This window comes from Drosophila mauritiana, unplaced genomic scaffold (genome assembly GCF_004382145.1).
Source record: "Drosophila mauritiana strain mau12 unplaced genomic scaffold, ASM438214v1 U_226, whole genome shotgun sequence".
NCBI classification, from domain to species: Eukaryota; Metazoa; Arthropoda; class Insecta; order Diptera; family Drosophilidae; genus Drosophila; species Drosophila mauritiana.
Genome location: NW_022881359.1, coordinates 12338 through 25380, shown reverse-complemented (window position 1 = coordinate 25380; position 13043 = coordinate 12338). Strand labels below are relative to the sequence as shown.

Below are 13043 nucleotides of genomic sequence, written 5' to 3'. Positions count from 1 at the left end.
CAAGTTGCCAAACACCTCGTCATCAACTACTATATTATGGTTGCGCCGACCTCTCATATTGTATTCTCTTATGTCTTCATAGGATTTTGCAATTATACGAGTAAATTAAATAATATACATATGAAAATGATTAATTATTATATGTATAAGGGAAAAAATGCTGAAATATTCCCATATTATCTTATATTATAGAGGAAAGACCGTTGCCGACCTCTGATATTGTTCAAAACTTATGTATTTATATGATTTTGGCAATTATATGAGTAAATTAAATAATATACATATAAAATGATTAAATATTATATGTATAAATGTATAAAGGAAAAAATGATGAAATATTCCCACATTATCTTAGTATTATAGAGGAAAGACCGTTGCTGACCTCTGATATTGTTCAAAACTTATGTATTTATATGATTTTGGCAATAATATGAGTAAATTAAATAATATACATATGAAAATGATTAATTATTATATGTATAAATGTATAAGGGAAAAAATGCTGAAAATATTCCCATATTATCTTAGTATTATAGAGGAAAGACCGTTGCTGACCTCTGATATTGTTCAAAACTTATGTATTTATATGATTTTGGCAATTATATGAGTAAATTAAATAATATACATATGAAAATTATTAATTATTATATGTATAGGGGAAAAAATGCTGAATATTCCACATTCTCTTAGTATTATAGAGAAAAGCCATTATAGTGAGAGGGTATAGTAGTGTAAACGACCGGAATTACGACAGAGGGTTCAAAAACTACTATAGGTAGGCAGTGGTTGCCGACCTCTCATATTGTTCAAAACTTATGTATTCATATGATTTGGCAATTATATGAGTAAATTAAATAATATACATATGAAAATTATTAATTATTATATGTATAGGGGGAAAAAATGCTGAAATATTCCCACATTCTCTTAGTATTATAGAGAAAAGCCATTATAGTGAGAGGGTATAGTAGTGTAAACGACCGGAATTACGACAGAGGGTTCAAAAACTACTATAGGTAGGCAGTGGTTGCCGACCTCTCATATTGTTCAAAACTTATGTATTCATATGATTTTGGCAATTATATGAGTAAATTAAATAATATACATATGAAAATTATTAATTATTATATGTATAAGGGAAAAAATGCTGAAAATATCCCACATTCTCTTAGTATAATAGAGAAAAGCCATTATAGTGAGAGGGTATAGTAGTGTAAACGACCGGAATTACGACAGAGGGTTCAAAAACTACTATAGGTAGGCAGTGGTTGCCGACCTCTCATATTGTTCAAAACTTATGTATTCATATGATTTTGGCAATAATATGAGTAAATTAAATAATATACATATGAAAATGATTAATTATTATATGTATAAGGGAAAAAATGCTGAAAATATCCCACATTCTCTTAGTATTATAGAGAAAAGCCATTATAGTGAGAGGGTATAGTAGTGTAAACGACCGGAATTACGACAGAGGGTTCAAAAACTACTATAGGTAGGCAGTGGTTGCCGACCTCTCATATTGTTCAAAACTTATGTATTCATATGATTTTGGCAATAATATGAGTAAATTAAATAATATACATATGAAAATGATTAATTATTATATGTATAAGGGAAAAAATGCTGAAAATATCCCACATTCTCTTAGTATTATAGAGAAAAGCCATTATAGTGAGAGGGTATAGTAGTGTAAACGACCGGAATTACGACAGAGGGTTCAAAAACTACTATAGGTAGGCAGTGGTTGCCGACCTCTCATATTGTTCAAAACTTATGTATTCATATGATTTTGGCAATAATATGAGTAAATTAAATAATATACATATGAAAATGATTAATTATTATATGTATAAGGGAAAAAATGCTGAAAATATCCCACATTCTCTTAGTATTATAGAGAAAAGCCATTATAGTGAGAGGGTATAGTAGTGTAAACGACCGGAATTACGACAGAGGGTTCAAAAACTACTATAGGTAGGCAGTGGTTGCCGACCTCTCATATTGTTCAAAACTTATGTATTCATATGATTTTGGCAATAATATGAGTAAATTAAATAATATACATATGAAAATGATTAATTATTATATGTATAAGGGAAAAAATGCTGAAAATATCCCACATTCTCTTAGTATTATAGAGAAAAGCCATTATAGTGAGAGGGTATAGTAGTGTAAACGACCGGAATTACGACAGAGGGTTCAAAAACTACTATAGGTAGGCAGTGGTTGCCGACCTCTCATATTGTTCAAAACTTATGTATTCATATGATTTTGGCAATAATATGAGTAAATTAAATAATATACATATGAAAATGATTAATTATTATATGTATAAGGGAAAAAATGCTGAAAATATCCCACATTCTCTTAGTATTATAGAGAAAAGCCATTATAGTGAGAGGGTATAGTAGTGTAAACGACCGGAATTACGACAGAGGTTCAAAAACTACTATAGGTAGGCAGTGGTTGCCGACCTCTCATATTGTTCAAAACTTATGTATTCATATGATTTTGGCAATAATATGAGTAAATTAAATAATATACATATGAAAATGATTAATTATTATATGTATAAGGGAAAAAATGCTGAAAATATCCCACATTCTCTTAGTATTATAGAGAAAAGCCATTATAGTGAGAGGGTATAGTAGTGTAAACGACCGGAATTACGACAGAGGGTTCAAAAACTACTATAGGTAGGCAGTGGTTGCCGACCTCTCATATTGTTCAAAACTTATGTATTCATATGATTTTGGCAATAATATGAGTAAATTAAATAATATACATATGAAAATGATTAATTATTATATGTATAAGGGAAAAAATAATCATATTATATATGAATAATGGAAAAAAAATGAAATGTTCCTATAATCTCTTAATATATAAGAGAATAGCCCGTATGTTGGGTGGCAAACGGAATTGAAAATACCCGCTTTGAGGACAGCGGGTTCAAAAACTACTATAGGTAGGCAGTGGTTGCCGACCTCCCGCATTATTCGAAATATTTATTTCGGATTATGTTTATATTGGTTACATACAATAAAGTATATTATTATCCGTACAAATTTGTTTCTCAGTTCTATAGAACACGGGACTTGGCTCCGCGGATAATAGGAATATACGCTTTATAGATAATATCGTTGAAACAAAAGTCAAGTTTCTATTATATATAGAATAACAAATCGTTTCCATATATTATCGTTAATTTTTGGAGGCAGGCAAATATTAATTTATTACCTGCCGTATAGTTGGATTATTATATCGTTACGGTATAATACAAATATGGATTCTTATGAAAGAAATATAAAATTATATATTAAATGTGGAAATATTATCATATGCGCTTGGTTTTATGTTATATTTATTTATTTATTATGATAGATAGAATAGTTTACAAAACTAGACTAACTTAGATAGTATAGCATTAGCTACGGGGCTTACAGCTATATTTATTTACAATGTTTATTTACAATCTTAATTTAGTTAATATCTAATTTGGTAACTAATTGCTGGCTTGTTATGTACAAATGCCTGTTTTGTTTTTAGATTTTGTGGTATAATTTAGTTTCTTTGAGGAAAAGTATGAGTTTTTTTATGTTATCTGGATTGGGTTTGCTAAGAAGGTCTAGAGGGTTGGTGTTGTTAAATATATCTTGCTTGGTTTGTAGGAGGGATGGGCATGAGTTTAATATGTGGGTTAAAGAAATATCACCTTGGCAAAACGGACAAGTTGGTATTGAATTGGGATTTAGGTAGTGTTGGTGGGTTATGTTTGTGTGTCCTAGTCGAAGTCGTATTATTTTATTTGGTCGAGTCTGGTCCAATTTGGGTGGGATTGTTTAAGGTAATCGCATGTGTGTGAGGTGTTCGTGTTAATAGATTGGTACCATGGACTGCAGTTTATTATGTGTTCTTTCTGTTTTGTCGCAAGGTCGGCTTTAAGGTGTTTTTTTATATCTGTGGTATTTATGTTTGGGGTGAGGATAAGTGGCATACTGCTTGCTGATTTTGCAGCTTGATCGGCTAGTTCATTTCCTTTTATTCCTGAATGGCCAGGAATCCACATTATTTTAATTTTAGGTGCGTGTTGCGTTATTAGCGATCGTATTCTGCTTGGGTAAAAGCTGTTATTATTTGTGTTTTGAATTGAATCTACTGCGGATAGGGAGTCGGAACAGATAATAAATTTGCCTCTTCGGTTTTTAGTAAGTTCTATTGCTTCTAGGATGGCGATTGTTTCGGAGGTGAGGACGGATGAATATGGGGGCAGTATGCCGTATTTCAAGACGTCTGTCTCCGTTGTAATGGCGAATGATATTGTGTAATTAATTTTTGAACCGTCAGTGAATATGAAATTATGTGTTTTGAGGTTATTCTTTGTGTGTTCGTATAATTTTCTGTATTGGTCTGGAGATGTTTGTTCTTTCTTATGGATTCTAAGTGACGTGTCTATTAGATTGGGGAGGGTCCATGGTGGTCTGTTTTTATGGAGTTTTATTGGTTTGTAGGGTAGATTAAGTTCTAGGCTAAGCTTGATTGTTCGGTCTATTGTTGATGTTTTTTTCTTATTAGCTTTTTTAGGCTTCAAGAACTTATGTATTGGTGTGTTTTTGGAGAAGATTAGGTTTTGGGATAGTTTGGCTATTTGAAGGTCTCGTTTCATTTCTAAGGGGGGAGTATTCGATTCGTAAAGTAAGTTATTTATTGGGGTAGAGCGATAGGCGCCGAGAGCTAGACGGATAGCGGAGTTAAACGGTGTTTTTATTTTGTTTAGAATGCTTTTGGGAGCATGGCCGTACAGAAACAAACCATACTCTAGTTTGGCTATAATTGTTGCTTTTGCGACATTAAGTAGTGTATGCGTGTTGCAATTAAATTTAAGACTAGATAGGCATTTTATTATATTTAGTTTGTTGTGTAATTTGGGTAGAAGTAGTTTTATGTGTGTGTTCCATTTGTATTTGTTGTTTAAGGTCATTCCTAGAATTTTTAAGGACGTAACGCTAGGAATTTGGATGTTGTTGCAGCTTATCTTGCATGTGCAGTGACGTTTTCTGCATATGTGGAGGTGTTGACATTTGGATAGGGAAAGCGATGCCCCTGAGTAGGAGCACCAATTTTCTATATCGTCGAATAGATTGTCTAAGTTGAAATTTGTATTTGTGTTTTTGTTGAAATTTATTATAAGGAAGAAGTCGTCGGCATATGCGTTGAATTTAATTTCTTTATGTAGGGATATGATATTGGATAATTTGTTGAATGCTATGAGGAAAAGTATTACGGATATGGGTGAACCTTGGGGGATTCCGTTGAATAGGGGTAACGGGCTTGATGTATGCGGACCGACGCGGACAGTTATTTTTCTGTTGCTCATGAAGTTTTTAATGTATTTTATTATTTTGGGACCCGTTTTCCATTCCTGCAATTGCTGGATTATGGAGTGCACACCTACTCGATCGAAGGCTCTTGAAAAATCAAGAGTGACGAGGGAGGTGTGCATTTTTGACTTCGTTATGAGATAGTCTACATAGAGTAGACAATCCGAAGTCGATTTGCCTTTTTTGAATCCGAATTGTTTGTCGTTAATTAGGTTGTTATATGTCACTAGCCACCAGAGTCTTTTCGCAATTATTTTATCAAGTATCTTAGCTATACAGCAGTTGAGGGAGATGGGTCGGTATGAGGAAGTTTTCGTTTTATCGGTGTTTGGCTTAAGGTATGATTAGGCTTGTTTTGTAGGCTTGAGGTATGTGGCTATTGAATATTTCATTAAATAGTTTCGTTATTCGGTTTTTTGTTGTGTGGGAGCTATTTTTGATCATTTGATACGAGATTCTATTTAGTCCTGGAGCACATCCTTTTAATGTTTGTAGTGCTGAGTTAAGTTCTAGATACGTTATGTTCTCTTCTATGGTTTGGGCTATTGGAGAGGGGGTGTAGAGATGTAGGTTGTTTCTATATTTATTGTTCCGGAACTCCTCTGAAAAGTTCCAGTCGCCGGAGAGGTCAGAGAAATGTTGTGCGAATATGTTAGCAATTTCGTTGCTAGCCAATGTAGTCTCATTATTTACTGGGTTTGTGATGGCATGAATTTGTTTTGCTGGGTTAAGTCCGCAGAAGCGTCTTATATTGGCCCATATTTTGGATGAGGGAGTAGTGGGATGGATGGTTGAGGTGAAAGAGCTGGAAGCTTCTTTTTTCCTCTTTTTTAGTTCGTATCTAAATATTGCGTTTTTGCGTCTATAGTCTAGAATGTTGTCAACAGTAATTGTGCGGTTTAATTTTTTCCAGGCAAGTTGTTTTTCTTTACGTAATTGGTCGAGGTGTTTGTTCCACCATGGAACCCTGTATGGATGTGTGTTTGGTGAGGTTTGTGGGATGGAGAGGTTTGCGCTATATAGGATGATTCTGTTGATTAGAGCGGCTTCTTTGTTTACGTTGTGGGAGGTGGGGTATTTCTTGTTGGTTTGGTGGGTAAGAGCGTTGAACTGTTCCCAGTTGGCTTCTTTGAGTTTAAAAAAGGGTCTGTAGAATTTTTGTGGATTGGTTGTTGGGAATAGTGTTGTGATAATAGGGAAATGGTCGCTACCGTGAAGATCGTTTAGTATTTTCCACTTGGCGTGGGGGGCTAGGATTGGAGAGCAGAGTGTGAGGTCTATGTGTGTGTATGTGTTGTGTGTTGAAAAGTGTGTGGGAGATTTGTCGTTTAACAGGATAAGGTGCATGTTGTCAATGAATCTATGAGTTATTTTTCCTCGTTTATTTGTTGTTGGGGAGCCCCAGGATGGGTGCCATCCATTAAAATCTCCCGTAATTAGAGAGGGTGTTTGTTGTATGTTAAATGTGTTATGGAGTGTCTGGTTAGTTATGTTTTTGGTCGGAGAAATGTATGTGGAAAATATGTTTAATTTAAGTTTAGATTCTATATTTATGGCTATTGCTTCTATATCGATTGTTATGTTGAGGACAGTGTGTTGTATTGACTTATGCACTAGAAGTGCTACGCCCCCAAATCTGTTGGTGGCAATATTTGTTAATAGTTTGTAGTTTATTGGGGTTGGGATGTTATTAGTGTATTGTATATGGGTTTCTTGGAGGGAAATTATGTGAGGGGAGTATTTTTTGATTAGAATAAGGAGATGGCTGTAGTTGTTTAGATATCCTTTTAGATTCCATTGGATTATATTTAGTGACATTTGAGAGAAAATTAAAGCTTATAACTTACTTAAAGGTAGTGTTAACGGTTAGGGTTTTGTGTAGAGTTTAAGGTTCTATATGGATTCGCTGTCGCTGTTGTTAGTGTGTTTGTTTTTGTGGGTTTTGGCCTTTAGTTTAGATGCTTTAAGGTTTATGGATAGGTTATTGGACTTATCTTTCGGGAAGATTTTTATTTTTAGGTCTTCTGTGAGTTGTGATGAGTATGCCGTAGATGGTTTTCTGGTAGGTGTGTAGTCGGTATCCATGTCTTCTAGTTTGTCGTAGCTGTGGTGGTGGTGGTGTTGGTGTGGTTGGTTGGATAGTAAGGTTGTTTTGGCTGGTTCAGTTGTTGGTGTCTTAGATGAAGTGTTTTGTGCTGCTGATTTGGGTGTGTGGTGCGGATTTTGGTGTTGTGATTGGGTTGTGTTTGTGTGAATATTAGGTGATGGAGTGTTTGTTGTCCTCTGGGTTGTGCCGTTTGTAAGTGTTTTGGCGTAGGTGTTTTTCGTTTGGAAGCCTTGACGTTCGAAATATATGTGTTGGGCCGTTTTATGGTCAACTTTTTGTGTGGTTTTAATTGCTGTTAATTCCTGGTTTTTTATGAACGTAGGGCATTTGCGGTCAATTGGGCTGTGTTGATGGTCAAGTTCTGGGTTATTTCGGCAATTTAAGCAGTTTTTTTCGTTTGTGCATTTTTCTCCGTCGGTTGTGTGTTTTGTTTCAGAGCAATTGATGCAAGTTTCTACACTTTTGCATATGGGTGTTGGATGACCGAAGCGGAGGCATTTTTTGCATCGAAGTGGGAGTGGGATATAGTCTCGTACTCGGACTGTTTCGTACCCGATTCGTACTATCTCGGGGAGCTTATGCGATTCAAAGGTTATAATTATAAGTCCAGTTTCAACTAATGTGATGTTGTTGGTGTCGGAGTTAGAGTTGGGGTTTTGCCGTTTCATTATTTTTTTAACTTCAGATACTTTTTGTGGTTTTAGTTCTTGTAGAATTGTGTCTTCGTCGATGTGTCTAAGGTCGTTACAGTAAATAACTCCCTTAGAGAAGTTTAATGTTTTATGTTCACTTGCTGTTACATCCACATCTGCAATTTTTGTTAGTTTTAGGAGTTTTCTGGCTTGTAATTCATTTTTGGTTTTTATTAGCAGGTTGCCGTCTCTTGTACGTTTGCATCCCTCAACTTCTCCTCCACAGGCAAAGTCCACCGATTTTTTTATGATGAATGGTGAAGTTCTTTCGAAAGAGTTGTTGTCATTTCTTTTAATAATTATAAATTTAGGTTCGCCTAATTGGGATTGGTATGTTTTTGAAGTGATTTTGTAAATGTTTGGTGGGTCTGTCATGATTGTTGGTTAAGGGCTTGAGCCCGGATTAGCGGTATTGTTGTTTTTGTTGTTAAGTTTTTTATTTTCTCTTTGTGGTTGATATTTGTTTATCAAGATTTTGCTGATAAGAGTTTTGGGCTTACGCGAAGCGAGGCTTTAGACTGAGTGGCACGACTTATCTCTTCGGAGGTTGAAGTGGTACTGATTTTATGTTATATATTACCAGAGATATATATGAAAAGAGATAAATTTTAAATTTATCTTCAAAATGCAAATGATTTAACTTAATATTTATATTGGTTAAACAAAAATTGTACATGTGTGGATACAATAATTATGTATGTTGGAAATAAAATGATATTTTATAATGAAATATGTATGTATAAAAAGATAAAATTATAGAAATATATATATTACAATAATTAGATGAAATTCTTGTTATATTGGTAAAACAAGTATAAATTAAAAATGAAAATATGGATTACGAATGCTATATAAAAATGGCCGTAATCGAATGGATTTTTTTACTTATATATTTAAAATTTTACCCAAAGGCGAAATATTGAATTTTATTCAATATAATAAAAATCATGGAATTATATAAAGTGAAAAATCTATATATCTATATATCTATTATATTGCTTATTTCGATTCAAAATATATGAATGGAATATGAAGGAAAAACATTATTCTGGTTGATCCTGCCAGTAGTTATATGCTTGTCTCAAAGATTAAGCCATGCATGTCTAAGTACACACGAATTAAAAGTGAAACCGCAAAAGGCTCATTATATCAGTTATGGTTCCTTAGATCGTTAACAGTTACTTGGATAACTGTGGTAATTCTAGAGCTAATACATGCAATTAAAACATGAACCTTATGGGACATGTGCTTTTATTAGGCTAAAACCAAGCGATCGCAAGATCGTTATATTGGTTGAACTCTAGATAACATGCAGATCGTATGGTCTTGTACCGACGACAGATCTTTCAAATGTCTGCCCTATCAACTTTTGATGGTAGTATCTAGGACTACCATGGTTGCAACGGGTAACGGGGAATCAGGGTTCGATTCCGGAGAGGGAGCCTGAGAAACGGCTACCACATCTAAGGAAGGCAGCAGGCGCGTAAATTACCCACTCCCAGCTCGGGGAGGTAGTGACGAAAAATAACAATACAGGACTCATATCCGAGGCCCTGTAATTGGAATGAGTACACTTTAAATCCTTTAACAAGGACCAATTGGAGGGCAAGTCTGGTGCCAGCAGCCGCGGTAATTCCAGCTCCAATAGCGTATATTAAAGTTGTTGCGGTTAAAACGTTCGTAGTTGAACTTGTGCTTCATACGGGTAGTACAACTTACAATTGTGGTTAGTACTATACCTTTATGTATGTAAGCGTATTACCGGTGGAGTTCTTATATGTGATTAAATACTTGTATTTTTTCATATGTTCCTCCTATTTAAAAACCTGCACTAGTGCTCTTAAACGAGTGTTATTGTGGGCCGGTACTATTACTTTGAACAAATTAGAGTGCTTAAAGCAGGCTTCAAATGCCTGAATATTCTGTGCATGGGATAATGAAATAAGACCTCTGTTCTGCTTTCATTGGTTTTCAGATCAAGAGGTAATGATTAATAGAAGCAGTTTGGGGGCATTAGTATTACGACGCGAGAGGTGAAATTCTTGGACCGTCGTAAGACTAACTTAAGCGAAAGCATTTGCCAAAGATGTTTTCATTAATCAAGAACGAAAGTTAGAGGTTCGAAGGCGATCAGATACCGCCCTAGTTCTAACCATAAACGATGCCAGCTAGCAATTGGGTGTAGCTACTTTTATGGCTCTCTCAGTCGCTTCCCGGGAAACCAAAGCTTTTGGGCTCCGGGGGAAGTATGGTTGCAAAGCTGAAACTTAAAGGAATTGACGGAAGGGCACCACCAGGAGTGGAGCCTGCGGCTTAATTTGACTCAACACGGGAAAACTTACCAGGTCCGAACATAAGTGTGTAAGACAGATTGATAGCTCTTTCTCGAATCTATGGGTGGTGGTGCATGGCCGTTCTTAGTTCGTGGAGTGATTTGTCTGGTTAATTCCGATAACGAACGAGACTCAAATATATTAAATAGATATCTTCAGGATTATGGTGCTGAAGCTTATGTAGCCTTCATTCATGGTGGCAGTAAAATGTTTATTGTGTTTGAATGTGTTTATGTAAGTGGAGCCGTACCTGTTGGTTTGTCCCATTATAAGGACACTAGCTTCTTAAATGGACAAATTGCGTCTAGCAATAATGAGATTGAGCAATAACAGGTCTGTGATGCCCTTAGATGTCCTGGGCTGCACGCGCGCTACAATGAAAGTATCAACGTGTATTTCCTAGACCGAGAGGTCCGGGTAAACCGCTGAACCACTTTCATGCTTGGGATTGTGAACTGAAACTGTTCACATGAACTTGGAATTCCCAGTAAGTGTGAGTCATTAACTCGCATTGATTACGTCCCTGCCATTTGTACACACCGCCCGTCGCTACTACCGATTGAATTATTTAGTGAGGTCTCCGGACGTGATCACTGTGACGCCTTGCGTGTTACGGTTGTTTCGCAAAAGTTGACCGAACTTGATTATTTAGAGGAAGTAAAAGTCGTAACAAGGTTTCCGTAGGTGAACCTGCGGAAGGATCATTATTGTATAATATCCTTATCGTTAATAAACATTTGTTATAATACAAATAAATACAATTTACCAAAATAAAAATATTACAAAATGATTCCACGGAATCAAAAGTTAAAGTCAAAATAAAATGAAGATGGCTTTTATTTTATATGTGGGGCTTGGCAACCTCATAAAAAGACTTTAACATTATTAATGTTGTTGTGCGTATTTGTGGCAGTACCTACTACAACAATGGCGTTTCCTATAAAAACAAATTCTCGAAAATGGAAATCGAAGAAACTGAACAAAATTTGAAAGTAGAAGTCGAATTAAAATTAAAATAATTTTGAATGTGGTATTCAAAATAAGTGTGTGTATATGGACCATAATATACACGCGTTGCGAATATGTATTGTTCATCTATGTTATGAGCATACGTTGGCTAATGCAACAACCTAAAATATACAATGTTTGTACCTGTCATCCATCAGGTTAATGTTTTATATAAATTTTGCAGTATGTGTCACCCAAAATAGCAAACCATAACCAGATTTTTATGATACATAATGCTTATATGAAACTAAGACATATCGCAACATTTATTTTTAGGTATAAAAATAAATTTATTGAAGGAATTGATATATGCCAGTAAAATGGTGTATTTTTAATTTCTTTCAATAAAAACAATATTGATATTATATAAAAATGAATTATAAAACTCTAAGCGGTGGATCACTCGGCTCATGGGTCGATGAAGAACGCAGCAAACTGTGCGTCATCGTGTGAACTGCAGGACACATGAACATCGACATTTTGAACGCATATCGCAGTCCATGCTGTTATGTACTTTAATTAATTTTATAGTGCTGCTTGGACTACATATGGTTGAGGGTTGTAAGACTATGCTAATTAAGTTGTTTATAAATTTTTTATAAGCATATGGTATATTATTGGATTAAATAATGATTTTATTCATAATATTAAAAAAGAAATGAAAAACATTATCTCACATTTGAATGTGAAAAACGAAGAGAAATATTTTCTTTTTCAATCAAATAATACTGAGAAATGTCTAGCATAAAAAATTGAAATATTTTTCATCTAGAATTGTCTCTTATTAATGATTCGGAAAAAGAAAAATCTTGGTTTTGTTATTATTCTTCGTTGGTTCGTTAAATGGATAAAAAATAACTTTGCTTACAAGAACTATTGGAACTATTTATAACGAATTTAATTGATTGTTTTATCATTTATATATAAAGAATTTATGGCAAAAAATAGTTATATATACAACCTCAACTCATATGGGACTACCCCCTGAATTTAAGCATATTAATTAGGGGAGGAAAAGAAACTAACAAGGATTTTCTTAGTAGCGGCGAGCGAAAAGAAAACAGTTCAGCACTAAGTCACTTTGTCTATATGGCAAATGTGAGATGCAGTGTATGGAGCGTCAATATTCTAGTATGAGAAATTAATGATTTAAGTCCTTCTTAAATGAGGCCATTTACCCATAGAGGGTGCCAGGCCCGTATAACGTTAATGATTACTAGATGATGTTTCCAAAGAGTCGTGTTGCTTGATAGTGCAGCACTAAGTGGGTGGTAAACTCCATCTAAAACTAAATATAACCATGAGACCGATAGTAAACAAGTACCGTGAGGGAAAGTTGAAAAGAACTCTGAATAGAGAGTTAAACAGTACGTGAAACTGCTTAGAGGTTAAGCCCGATGAACCTGAATATCCGTTATGGAAAATTCATCATTAAAATTGTAATATTTAAATAATATTATTAAGAATAATGTGCATTTTTTCCATATAAGGACATTGTAATCTATTAGCATATCCC

General features: G+C 34.6%; 2 non-coding genes across 2 annotated transcripts; both read left to right on the top strand.

Moving 5' to 3' along the window:
- The first annotated feature begins 9231 nt into the window (after window positions 1-9231).
- Window positions 9232-11226, top strand: LOC117149473. The gene has a single exon (XR_004460324.1). It is a non-coding gene; the product is annotated as a small subunit ribosomal RNA (ribosomal RNA).
- A 684-nt stretch (window positions 11227-11910) lies between these two features.
- On the top strand, window positions 11911-12089 carry LOC117149472. The gene has a single exon (XR_004460323.1). It is a non-coding gene; the product is annotated as a 5.8S ribosomal RNA (ribosomal RNA).
- The last annotated feature ends 954 nt before the right edge of the window (window positions 12090-13043 follow it).